The 12,987-nt window shown below is 55.7% G+C and overlaps 1 protein-coding gene across 1 annotated transcript in view; it reads right to left on the bottom strand.

Annotated features, from left to right (window-relative positions):
- The window catches only part of Ptpre (protein tyrosine phosphatase receptor type E), a 120,145-nt gene extending 107,158 nt beyond the window's left edge, over nt 1-12,987 (bottom strand). The window contains exon 1 of the mRNA XM_042701458.1: nt 12,904-12,987. The gene's annotated coding sequence lies outside the window, so the exon portion shown is untranslated. The remainder of the gene's footprint in view (nt 1-12,903) is intronic.

The raw sequence follows: 12,987 nt of genomic DNA, 5'->3' as shown, positions 1-12,987 counted from the left end.
CCTAGGGCTTGGCTGCCAGGCCAAGGACTCCTCCCCTCCCACACCATCCACAGGCAGGTACACACTCACCTACCAACAAACACTCCTCACAGGGCGGTGCCCAGGCCCAGGGCTACCGTGGAACTTCTGCGAGAGGCCACACCTAGGAAGGTCCACTGGCCTTGGAGGCGGTGGACCACAGGCCCCTCCTTGCCTACAGCTTCTCTGGCCAGGCCTTGACTGAGGCTCGGGCTGCTGCTTTCTGCTCTAGCTCTGAGCCTTGCTCTCCGGTGGGACCATTGACCCAGAGAGCTGCTCAGTAGCCTTCTGCCAGGTTCTATTCTTCCTCACGAATGCTCAATGCTCCGCGTAATGCCTGGATTTGAAAAGGATGAGCTATTGAGAATTTTCAGGAAGAATGAAAGCATCAAGTAAACTAGGCCCTGCACATTCTTCTGTGTTCTGCAACCAGGTAGACTTTATAGCGCATTCATCCAACCAGTCCTGGTAAATCGTGTTTGTTTGTTTATTAACTTGGATCAACAGATACACTGGGAGGCCAGTGAGCTGTGGGAGGTCCTGTGATCTGTGTCACAGAGTCATCCTGCCGCCTTCCCAGCCCTTCCTGAAAGAAACACTTAGGCTTGTGGCCCCAGAGTGCGTCCCATGGAGAACACTGACTGGATAGAACTGCGTCAAAGTTTGCCATCCTTTCATTTGCTCAGATGCTCAGTTTCTTAGAGACATCTTCTGCCTCACACCGTGGCTAATTTCATTTTCACGCATCTTGATAAGCTATGTAAGCCTCCAGCGGCATGCACTGTGCACCAGTCACAGACAATTTCCAGATTCAGCTTTCTGAAGAAACATCATCCTCCCGAGCCCGGCCACCCACCTCACAGTCAACACTAACATCACCCCTGGGTCTGCTCTGATGCCATGACCTGCTATCGCCAGAGATCAGGTGCTGGGAACTGAGTACCAGGGGCCAGAGCCTCCTCCTGAGCATGAACACCAAGTTCAGACTCATCTGAGATCCTGACAGATACTCTGAAGTTTAAGAAAAAATAAAGCGTGTGGTTTGGCTCCTCCACAAAAGAAAGACGGGATCTGCAGCCCGAGGCTATCTTGATAGTATTCTTCTCAAAGCAAAAACTCTCTATGGAGCCCTTGAAACAAATTCAAAATGATTTTCACACAAGGGGTGAATGGCAGAAGCATTCCATGATGGTCTCCTCCCAGACTCCAGATAGGACTGGCTCCTGCAGCCTAAGTTGGGGTGTCCCTCTCCCCCCTCCCCCGTGCCTACCAGGGTGGGGTGGCATCCAGTTCCAGGAAGACTGGCCCTTCCATCGTTCCCCCATGAGAAGGTCATGTTGGGCAACGCTAGGGAGAAAACGCCAGACATTGTGTTGGACTTGCTTTGCTCTTACTCATTTCAAAGGAATGGCATGCCGGCCCGTGTGCCCGCTCAAGTGCCCTCTCTCCCCGAGCCGGCAGACCCTGTGGGCTGGGTCAGCCTGTTCTCCCGGCCAGTTCCAGTCCTCAGCCGAGGGCCTGCAGCGAGAGAGCTCAGCTGGTCTGGGGTTCTGGGAGAAGGAGGCCTGGTGGTGAAGTGGAGAAGAGGAAAGATGAGGGGGGAAGGGGAGCTGGGGCCGGGGCCTGGCAGACCCTTGATTGGGGTCCTGCTCTCCCACCACGGGCCTGGAGCTCGGTGTCTCTTCACCTGTGGACAGGGAGCAGCGTGGAAGGAGCACACACACACGCCAGCGAGGTGGAACACTTTCACGCGAAGCCCAGAACTGCGCTCTCACGCGCTGGCCGTGGTTCTGAGCAGCTGAACTGGGCGGCTGTCCAGGCAGTGCCTGAGTTGTACCCAGGCCCGAATGGAACCCACGGCTCTGGACCTCCGGGAAGAGGAGCCAGCACAGCGCCTGGAAGCAAGAGGCCTCGGGCCCATGAGGATGACGCAAGGCTTCAACGCAGCTCACCGTGAGTCCCAGAGACCCACACAGGGCCTGAGCCAGGCTCAGCCCCACAGACGAGCCTCTGAGAGGATGGCCTCTCGTCGCGCCTGGGGATGAAACACAGGAGGGAGATTCCAGAAGAAGGGTCCTGGGACAGAGGATGGGAGAGACCCAGGGGTTTGGGCGACCACTGGTGTCTCAGCACAGACACTGCACGGGACCAGGAGCAAGCCAAGACTGAGTGGAAGGAGGCAATGGCTTGTGTGGCGGCTCCGTCACCAAGCTGAGTGCCACACCACCGTCGCAGACTGCTCCTTCCTGTAGGCGCTGCCTTTGCTCAGGTGTCTTGTTTTAAAGAGTAACTCTGAAACTGTGCCACCACCGACAATTTGTTCTATGTGTATGACCCGCACGGGACCCCTGGGAGTCAGCCAGTCTCTGCCAAGGCAGACGCTCCTCCTTGGTGAGCCCAGTCCCTCGCGGGTGCGCCTCTCTCGCCACCACCAGGCCCCAGAGCAGAGCGTGGTGAGAGGTCTTTAGGCTTTCGGGGCTGTGCTCTTGGAAGGTGGTGATCTCTCACAAGAGGAGCAGGCGTGGTCCCTCCTCTCCCTCTGTTCCCGTGTCCGGCACTTTCCTCCACTGCCCCTCACCAGGCACCATAAAGGGACGCAGCCAAGGGGTGGCTGGCGGGGCCTGCGCTCTGCTGTGGACCTGCGAGGCTCATCTTCTCTCCATCCAGAGGCAGGGATGCCAGAGATGAAAAGCCAGCTCACACCACTGCCACACCCCACCCCCGACATCCGGGAGAAGAAGGGGGTTGGGACGGAGCAGCCCACTCAAAGAAGGCCAGCCCTGGACACAGGAGAAGCGAGGGAGACGTAGACTCAATTCTGGCTGGAATGGGTTGGGAAAAGCTGGAGGCCACTGCGGGGCAGAGCCCGGGAAGGCCACCGCAAGAGGGGCCACCAGATGCCACTGCCCCTGAGCCTTCAGACCCCTGACCAACGAGGCCCCCTCGGGAGCTTGGGTCCTCATCAGAGATGCCTGAGTGACGGAAAGCTCTGTCCTGTGCTAGCAGGGTAGAGGCGTCAGCCGCCCCTCCCCATGGGGAGGCCGCCAGGCTAGAAGGCGGCTGCGCTTATTCTCAGGCTGAGACTCTGCAGTAGCGCTCCTCCCTGCAGCACCAGGCCTGGCTTAGTTAGATATGCAGCTGGGCCCTCCCTCCTCACAGATCGGCAGAACAGGGGTGGTGCCGGGCCACATGGGTAGCCATGCCCCCAGCTCCCTGCCAGTCTGTGCCCTGACGGGGGAAGGGGATTAAAGCAGAAAGTGGACCCTCAATGGGACCTGATCTGCAAGATGCTCCTCATCTCCCTGATGAGACCCAGGACTCCAAGAGGTTCTCTGGCCTTGGCCAGTATCTCCCATCCAGGTTCCCAGCTATCAGCTGTGTCCTCAGTTCAATACAATAAACTTCCTATGGTCAGCTCAGCCTCCGGCAATCGAACGGTCGTGCAATTCCCAACCAATAGCATTCTAGCCACGAGCAAGGACCGGTCCCAGCAGTGCGGCTACACTCTCGGCCTGCCAGTCTAAATGTGAATACCGTGTACGGCACAGTGAGCTGACAGCTCCCACTTCCCAGCCACAACACAAAGCCCCCTGCAGACATTCACCAATCACTACTACCTTGAAAAGAAAAAAAAAGAAGCCAAGGCTAAGCAAAATTACCAGGATCTATGGCATTGATTTGTGCCCAGCCACTCAGGAGGTGCATTTGAATGGAACAAACAATAAATCATTTGCTACACAAAAGCGTGCCATGTGCGAGGCACATACACACCGCACAGACACCACTGTCTTCTGTAATTCCTCCTGGAAGCAATTTGCTGGTGGAAACCACACCTCCAGGAATGGACTAAGCATTGCTTAGGCTGAGCAGACAAAAGATGGACGCAGCCCCGAGAAGCAATGATGTCTCACCTTCAGGTCCTGCTCAAGGTTGGAAGGCACGTTCACCTAGGCAGACAAACAACCTGGACTCGCTTGCTGGGTACAGAGGAGGGGCTCCCAGTTCCTGAGACCCAGCAGCAGAAGTGATGCCGAGAGGGCCTGGTAAGCCACCAATCCTCCAGGGCAGAGCAGGAAAGTGACACTCAAGCCCCAGGTCCCTGCAGCACATCTCATTTCTGTCTCCTGATTCGTAGCTGGTGACAGGCTCTAAGCAGGGAGAGAAGCAGACATCTCACCTACACTAACGTCCAAAGCAAAGGGCAGAAATTGACTCTGGTTACCCATACACGAGGTTCTCCAGAAAATGCTCCTCCTGAGGTTCAGAGAGATGAGGAATTTATTGAGAAAATAATTAGAAATGAATAAAAGCCTTTTCCAAAAAAAAATATGTGATGATAACGCTTTCCGGGTTAGTTCTTCAGTGTGTGATGAGCTCCAATTCCTGAGTCTATCAACAAAGACAAATCTATGTGGAACTTCCCTTCGCGAAAGGACAGCTATCCAGGTAAGCTTGGATTTGTCACTGAGGATTTTGGAAAATGAATTCTTAGTGCCACTGTTGTTCCTGACTTTTAAGCCGCCTTAGAGCCCAAGAAGCCCTCAGCCAGTATCCCCTGCCCTCTCAGGAAAGTCCTTGTTGCATTTCCTGGTCCAGCCAGTGCTTTACCCTTTCAAAAACTACATCTTTCACACTCCTTAAGAAACATACATCCTCGCTCCCCAAGGGCCCAGAGCTCTTCCTCGTGGGTTCCCTCCTTGCTCTCCTGTAGCCTGATATGTCTCCTTTCACCGGGCAGGGTGCTGGCTGGGCTGGAGGAGAGCTCTTCCTGCCATGGCTTCACAAGCATGCTCTTCTGTGGCTTTCCTGCCAGTCCAGTCTCCATCTTCCACCGCTTCCGCATAGAAGTCCTCCCGTTTCAGTGTGGGAAGTCCTTCAAGAGCAGACCTGGGTGCCCGGGGAGCGGGGTCACAGGGTGACTTCCAGGCTGTTCCGTGTGCAGCTTCCGGAATCCATGCCTAGTAGCTCTGCGAGTTGGAGTAGGGGGACCTGCCACCTCTCATGTCCCCGTGGTCATGAAAAGATCCTTCTGTGTCACTGCATTAGGAGGACTATCTAATCCTTAGGAACGTACACTGCAGCCCAGCATTGGATAACAACTCTGAAAACCTGGAGGGCGTTCTCAGAGTAAGGCACTTCGCGGCTGAAACACTCCTCATGACCCTGGACAGGATGAACAAACCCCGCCCACCGACACTGCCTGAACCAAGCACCCCCCACCCCCACCCCACAACTCACCACTTGGAGCCTGCAACTGCTCCAGATGCATCCCAGCCACTGTGGCTGGAAATGGCAGCCCTGGTTCTAACCGTGTCTGGCTGGCATGGCGACATTGCCTACGACCCCACCCTGAGGCCTCAGAAACCCTAACCCACCTCTAGTCCGATCATGCCACCCTCAGGGACCGTTCTCAACCCTCCAGCTGAGCATGCTGGTAGGTCTGGCAGCGATGGTGCAGGCACGGGCACCTCTGGGATCCATGGGCTCCGTGTTGGGGGAGGGGTCAGGTGAGCCTCTCCTCAACCTTGCACACCGGCATGCACGCACACAGAGTCAGCATCTCCTTACGGTCTCAAAGGGGCCATGTTCTCGGATGGTAGAGAAGGGCCAGCCCCTCACACGGAGCCAGGAAACAGGAAGTGTTCCACCTCCACGCTCCCATGCCACCCCTGGACTCCAGCACACTCACACCCCTGCTGTTACCCAGACAGGATCGCTCATTTCTCATTGCTGGGCCACACGTGTGCAGCGCCTCTGTCCAGATTGTTCTAGCAGCCCTTTTGGCTGAAAGAAACTGTTCTAACTGAAGCCTGCTCCTTTAGTGATGCCCCCTCAGACCCTGTTCTACATCCCACTCTGCCTTCTCTGTCACACCTTTGTGTCCCAAGTCACATCCGTCAGCCTCTGAAAGGGGCACGTGATATCTCCCTGAGCACACAGAGCAGCCACAGGGTGCATACGATGATGCCTTTTGGAGAACCCAAGTGCTAAGCTCAGAGTGTGTACACTATAGGCACTCAGTAAGGATTTAAGATGCTCTCCTGTCTCTCCTAAATGCTCTTACAGACTCTCACTGTTCCCATTTGATGAAAACCAAGAAAGATCCTTTGAAAGAGTAATGCTGGCTAGATCGGAACAGGCCTAGCTTGGCTCAACACACTACAAAATTATTAGATTTCTGGCCCTTGCACTTTTCTATTACATCGGGCTCAAATCAGAGCTTTGCTTAAAGGAATTTAAATGCATAGGCGGATAACATCGCCAATAGTTGACTGAACTTAAGCTGAGCCTTGCAAAAAAAAAAAGTAATAGATTGAATTACGGAGGCCTTTGATCAGGGCTACCAGGAGCCTAGCATAAAGAATGCTGAGTCAGCCGCCCAGCTAGCCGTCAGGATGATGGCCCATCTTCAAGTGCTTCTCATCCAGTCCTGCACGGAGTCTTTCCAGCTGTTCATGCAGGCCATTTTCAGGACCACAGATACCATACATTGAAAAGATGAATTATTTGCAAGGAATAATTTGGCCACTAACAATGCACGCTTTGAGATGAACTGTAATAACATGACTGGAAATGGAAGGTTCTTTTTGATTAGACAACTTCACAGCATCACCCAGACTGCAAAGGGCATTTGCTTATCTAAGAAGCTAAGTTGTTTTAGTCTCTGTAGATTAGAGCATTTGCAAATGCTTCTTATTCATTGAAGTACACTAAAGCGCCATTTTGCTGGCTCAGATGGAGTTACTGTCAATCCTTGAATGTGGTAAAAGGACACAAATCCTTTCGCTTTTGACCGATTCCTGCTGATTTCCTCCCCTGGAATTGTAAGTGAGCCCTGCCTCAGAGACCAGGGTGGCCTGACACATGCATGTCACCTGTCCCCAGCTCTCTGGAACTGTCCCAGGCACGCCCTGGTCCTTATCTCCAACCCATGTGTGCTGGGGCACAATGTTCACATTCCCAGTGAAAAGGGAGGGTGTGCTGCACAGCCTTCATGGGCCAGCAAGAGCGGGCGATGGAGGCTCCGCTGCTGAGACTCTCTCTCTCTCTCTCTCCTTTCTCTGTCGCTCCTTCTTCTCTGTGTCTCTCTCCTTCTTCTCTGTGTCTCTCTCTTGTCTATCTTTCTGCATCAGTCTCTTTCCTCTGCCTCTGTCTCTGTCTCAGCATCTCTTTTGTGTGTGTCTCCCCTCTTCTGCTATATTAGAACACTGTAGAGGGATGAGTGGAAGCTTCAGGAAGTACCTGTGCTGGAGCCAGGCTGGGAGGGTCCCTGCAGGTCCCTCTGGAGGCTGAAAGAGGCCCAGGACCACTGAGGCAGGACTCAGAGCGTACTCTGTATCAAGTGGGCTGGTGCTGGGAAAACTGGTATAAGAAATACTGACCTCTGGAGCTCTCCAAGCCTGGCCCTGCCTGTCTTCTTCTTCCTCCCCTCCCCTCCCCAGTGCCCTGGGGGAGCACTCAGAGGCTAATGCTGGGAGGAGATCCCCTCTTTCCCAAAGAATCTCCACCTGTGTAGAACAAAATCAAAAGCATTTCCTGCAAGAATTTCAAACAATCGCCCAGGTGGGTGAGCTGGGGAGGGACACCCAATGGCTAGACATCAGATCGGGTTTCTGAGTGTCCACCTTTGAAGCTGGCCTCTTTGAACCATGAAGAAAAGAGGCCAAAGTTCCTGGAGCTTCAGGGAAGGTCCAGCTGGCAATCTAGCTCAGTGCACGGCCCCACACTACACTCCGCACAGGTGTGTCCTCAGCACAGGTGTGTGCTCTGCACACGTGAGCCCTCAGCACACAGGGCAAGTCTCCTGCCTGGCCCAGAGTTGCAGCAGTGTGGACCTCAATCTGACCCCCGTCCTGTCCCAAAGTGCTTGTCCTGAGCCGCAGGCCTCCGCCGCCTCCCCGGGAGAACACAGCCCTGTCTGCTCAGTGCGGCTGCTGTCCTGCCAGGCTAATCGTGGCCGAGGGACTTCTGCATCCTACCTGGACAGGCCTCACACACCTCTGCCACCTTCCTCTAGCCTCTCCTCCCTGCATACTTCAGACGGCACCCTGGATCCCGGGACCTTGTGACAAACCAGCTGGGCCTATCGGGAGCCAATGTTTTACCAAGACCCAGGCCTGGGTCTAAACAAAGTTTCTTCTCAATTCTTCTTCTTTACCCAGTAAATCCTGGCATCCAAACACTGGTCCAAAGCCCTTGAGATTCTATTCCACAACCAAAGGTCAATTTTCAGTTCAGTGTCCCTACTCCTCATGGGGTTTACATGTGCCTTGAGGAGTCAGAATACATGCTTGCCCCTTTCTTACCACTCAGTGATAACGAGACTAAAACTCTTTATTGCACTTGAAAGATCTTTTAAGCTACATATACCTCCCTTTAAAAATATTCTATTTGGTCCCCATTTCGCTGGGAATAAATATAAAGGATGTGTTTATTTGTTTTGCTGATGACATTCAGAGTTTTTACTTCAGAAGCCTCCCTGAGCCCTTTGAAGCACTTCTGTCATTGAAAGGGAGACAATGGGCCCACAGTCCTGGCAGAGAGCCAGTGCCAGGAAGATTTCACAGGCTCTTAACCACATCAAAACTCCTTGAGCAGAACACCTGGACAGGGCAATCCTTAGAGGGTGAGATTTGGGGAACAGACGCCAGAACCAACAGAAGAAAAGACAGCTGGGTGGAATCCCCAAAGGAGGGCTCTCCCAGCCCACATCCTCAGTACCGCGGCCTGCCCCACTCACCTGAAGATACAGGGGAATGGTGGCATTACACACACAGTCCACTCCCTTGATGTGCCGATCGAAACTCCCAACCATCTAAAGTGTTAGTTAGCACTCTGGTTTCACAGCGGGATGAACGCAAGTGATAAAATAATGAGAAGTTAACCTTCCAAGATAATCCGGTACAATGTCTGAATCTGTCTCTAAAATGAATGGCACACAGAATGCAGCCGCAAACCTGTCCGGGGAGCTCACAGGCAGGGAGCATTCTACCTGGCACTGACAACCAGAGCACTGAGAACAGCGGCCCACATGCTAAGCTGAGCAGCTGGAGCCTGCCCCCACCAGATCCAGCTGCACACCGTCCCCACACAGCCCCTCCGGCTCCAGGGGCGGGAGGAAAAATCTGGCCATGCTACTGGAAGGGAGAGGTGATCCACAGGAGCCTCTCTTTGGAAGGAAGGAAGCAAGGTGAAGTTTTGAGGTTTGGGATCCTCCATCAGTCACAGCTTTACACCCTGTTCTAGATGCCACTCTCTGGCCCTGCTTCTGAATGCCTCTCCTGGGCCAGGCAGCCTCTTGGTGCTGAGGTTGGCACACTCACGCATGGCCTCATACTCAGCCTGGCTTACTCCAGGCCATGAGCCCAGTGAATGTGCAGAGCAAGTTGTCTTTCTGCCTCATTGATCGGCGGCCCTGGAGTCAATGGTGCATGCCGGGAAATAGATTCCACCACGGGACACAGGTCAGGGTCGGCACTATGAGATGAAATAGGTATGCATGCAAATTTTGCCTAATAATTCCGATTATCATGCAAAATCAAAATTAGTTAGCACACCCCACCCTGTGGATCCTACCTACCCATCTGGAAGGCACACAGTGGCAGAATCTACCTGGACACCGGTATGGGCATTGCTCATTCATTGGAAACTCACTAGCTTTTTCACATGTGCGGTGTGCAGCATGGGGGCTGTTCCCTTCGGGGAACAGAAGCCACAGCTTGCTGGGTGCCAGTTATACGCCTTGTAATTATCTACATCATCTGTTCCCCCTCATGGCAGCCGCAAGTCCTGTATTAGAGGACAGAACGCTGAGGCCAGAACTTGGAGACAGCTGGTCAAGGTCACATCGGGGCCAGGATTTGAATCCGTGCCCAAACCCAAAGTCCAAGCTCTCGGAGACACACCCTCCACCAACTGCTGGGCAGAGGAAATATCTAAGCAAATCAAATGAAAACCCAAAGAGAATCTGATTGTAGTATTCCACACTGGGCACAAATAATCTTTTATGGAACCAAGAGATCACTGAGTTAGAGAGCCTTGGAAGACTTAAAGGACACTGAACCATGTGAGTTGGGCCTTGAGGTAAGGCTAGGAGTCCCTGTGACAGAGTAAAGAGGAGGGAGTCTGAGAGCAGAAAGCTCAGAAGAAATGAAACACATGGTCAGAGAGAAACATCTGAGAAAGACCAGGCCACGGTTCACTGGGAGATAACAACCCCAAAGATGGCCTAGAACACCCAGAACTCTTTCCTAGTGATAACCAAGGATCAGGAGGGGCAGCCTCTATGGAAATGGACAGGGTATTGGGTGAGGCCTGGGCAGGGCTCGCTCACTCCAACTCTGGGGTAGATGTTTGTATCTCAAACATCCTAAATGAAAACAATGCATTGCCTGAGGGGAAGGGAGACCAGTGCAGGTCCTCCCAGCCTGTCTCGGGGAGGTTATCTGGGGTCACTCTGGGCTAGCTGTGTGCCCAGCACTATTCATGGACTGTCTCCCTCTCTCCACACGCCATCAAAAATGTATGGCTGCCCTCCCCCCCGTCCACAACTGACCCCCACTAAAATCACAGCTCATCCACATAGGCTGGGGTGCTATGGGAAGACTCCCCTACATCAGCAGCAAGTATCAGGAAGCCACGGCCAGCCACTTGGCCGCACACTGTCCCCTGGGAAATTCCACAGCCCCCACCTTCCAAAGCAGGGTGGGTCTGGATGAAGAAGGCCCTGGGGAAGTGGAGGCGAGGCACACAAAGCGTGTGTGGCGGGCCAGTTGATCGTTCAGGAGAACTGTGAGCTGGGTAACTGGGCATGGGAACAGAAGAGGAATGGCCCGCATTATGCATATACCTCTGACTGATTGGCAGGGAGGATTCTGATAGTGAGGGAAGGGAACCAAACTGATCCACTGCGACATACTTGGGGGAGAAATATAATTTTGTCCACTTGGATGCATGCTCCTCTATTCCTCCTGATCTCCTCCCCTCTCCCCCTGCTTGCTGCAGCCCCTCTCAGGGGCAGTGATGGGCATTCAGGAATCCCTGGAGGGTGGAGGTCACCCCTAGGACACAGCACTTTGGGACCTCCGCCCAGCTTCCTCTGGGTGAAGGTGCTGAGCTGGGAATACCTCTGGTCCAGGTGGTGGGCCTCTGATCTGACACAGGGAGAAGCAGGTTTGGAGAGCAGCTGGAGACGGCATCCGAGGCTCAGTACTTACTCTGCGTAAGCCTCAGTACTTAATCTGTGTAAGGCTCAGTACTTACTCTGGGCTGCCACAGGGCCCCAGGAAGTGTGGCATAGACCCGGACACCCTCACCTACCTTCTCCACTGGGGTGGTAAGGGAGCGATGTTATTAAATCCAAACCATCAGATGCCTTCACACAGACACAGCTAGCTCTCAGTGATGTCTGCACAGGGAACTCTGTCGGGGGCAGGGGGAAGGGAGTGCTGATTCACCAGCAGCACTGACCCCAAGGAACAAAGGCCTGGGCCCCTGGGCCCTGTGGTCATGTTCAGGAGCAGGCCCGGGGCGGGGATGGGCTGTGGCAAGCCCTCACCCACAGTGTGCACCCGCCTCCCAGACCTGTCCCTCTCTCCACCTGGCCTTTTGCTCCTCACAGCCCACAGCCAGTGCTGGCAGGGCCCGGCCCCCACCCTGTTACACTGGGGGCTCTGTCCACAGCAGCCAGGGGTCAAGGCTTAGCGGCCCCTAGCACCCCACCATCCAGTGCCCTCCCTTCACCCTGTGCCTCAGTGTGGGAAACATATGTGCACTTTGTCCACCTGTGCAAAGACCTCCTGGCACCCTGGGTCACGGGACGGCTGTCAGGGGTCAGGGCAGAGCTGGCAGACTGGCGCAGCAATGTCTAGAACAGGGCGCAGGGTGGGCGGCTGGCCTGTCGTGGTGGTATACTCCTTCACTCTGCCGCACAGGTGAAGCACCACAGCTGGCTCTGCTTGCCTCGAGTTTCGCGGGATTGAAACTGAGCCAGGGGCCCTACCTAACTCATGACAAACAACACCACACTTCCACAGGCGTCGTCCCCTAACCTTTCTAGAAAGCTCTGCCATGCCTAGAGGAATGGCATGTCTCCCGGGCTCTGCCTCCCTGCCCTCCGCGCCCCAGATGGTGCTTCCGAGCACAGGGGTTGGCACAGCCGGCCCCTGGCTCCGGGCACTCTGGGGGTCACCCCCGCCGGGGTCCCCCGCCCCCAGCTGCACCCACCTCTACCTGCCTGGAGGGCGCAGGACGGCTGCAGCGCCCCGCAACGCCCCCGCGCGCCCAGAGTCCCTGCACCGCCAATCACTTTCTGGAAAGGCTCCCGCCTCGGCCGCGCGGGCGCAGCAGCGCCGCCCGCACCCACAGCCCGGTGACCCTCTCCCGCAGGGCGCGCGCGCGTGCACGCACGCGCACACACACACACACACACACACACACACACAGTCACACACACGCACACACAGGCACACACACACGCACGCACACACACACACAGGCACACACACACAGAGTCACACACACACACACACACACAGTCACACACACGCACACACACACAGGCACACACACGCTCTGCTCCTGTTTACCAAGAGCAGCGGAGGGGGTCGCCAAGTTGGGATGGGGTCTCTGGATGGGGCCGCGCGGCGGGCCGGGAGTCGGGGTGCCCGGTCTCCCCCCCCTCCCCCGCCCCATGCATGGCGAGGGCCGTGGGGACCCGGCAGGGACGCGGCACCCGGCGCGGCCCGTCCCCGCCTCGGCGGCGGCCGGGGCGGCGCCTCCGGCCTGCTCGGGCCACGCCGGGGCGCGCGGACCCCCGGGTCGCACGGACCCGCGGGGCGCACGGACCCGCGGGGCGCACGGACCCCGCCGCGCCGCGCTGCTCACCTCGCGGGGGCCGGTGCTGTCGCGCCGCTCGCGCCGCAGCCGCCGCGGCTCCGCATCTCCCGGGGCGCGCGCGGTCCCCGCTGG

This window comes from Dipodomys spectabilis, unplaced genomic scaffold (genome assembly GCF_019054845.1).
Source record: "Dipodomys spectabilis isolate Male_0828 unplaced genomic scaffold, ASM1905484v1 ptg000289l, whole genome shotgun sequence".
In the NCBI taxonomy this organism is placed as follows: Eukaryota; Metazoa; Chordata; class Mammalia; order Rodentia; family Heteromyidae; genus Dipodomys; species Dipodomys spectabilis.
Note: the sequence above shows the minus strand (reverse complement) of the source record. Positions and strands in the feature narration are given on the sequence as shown.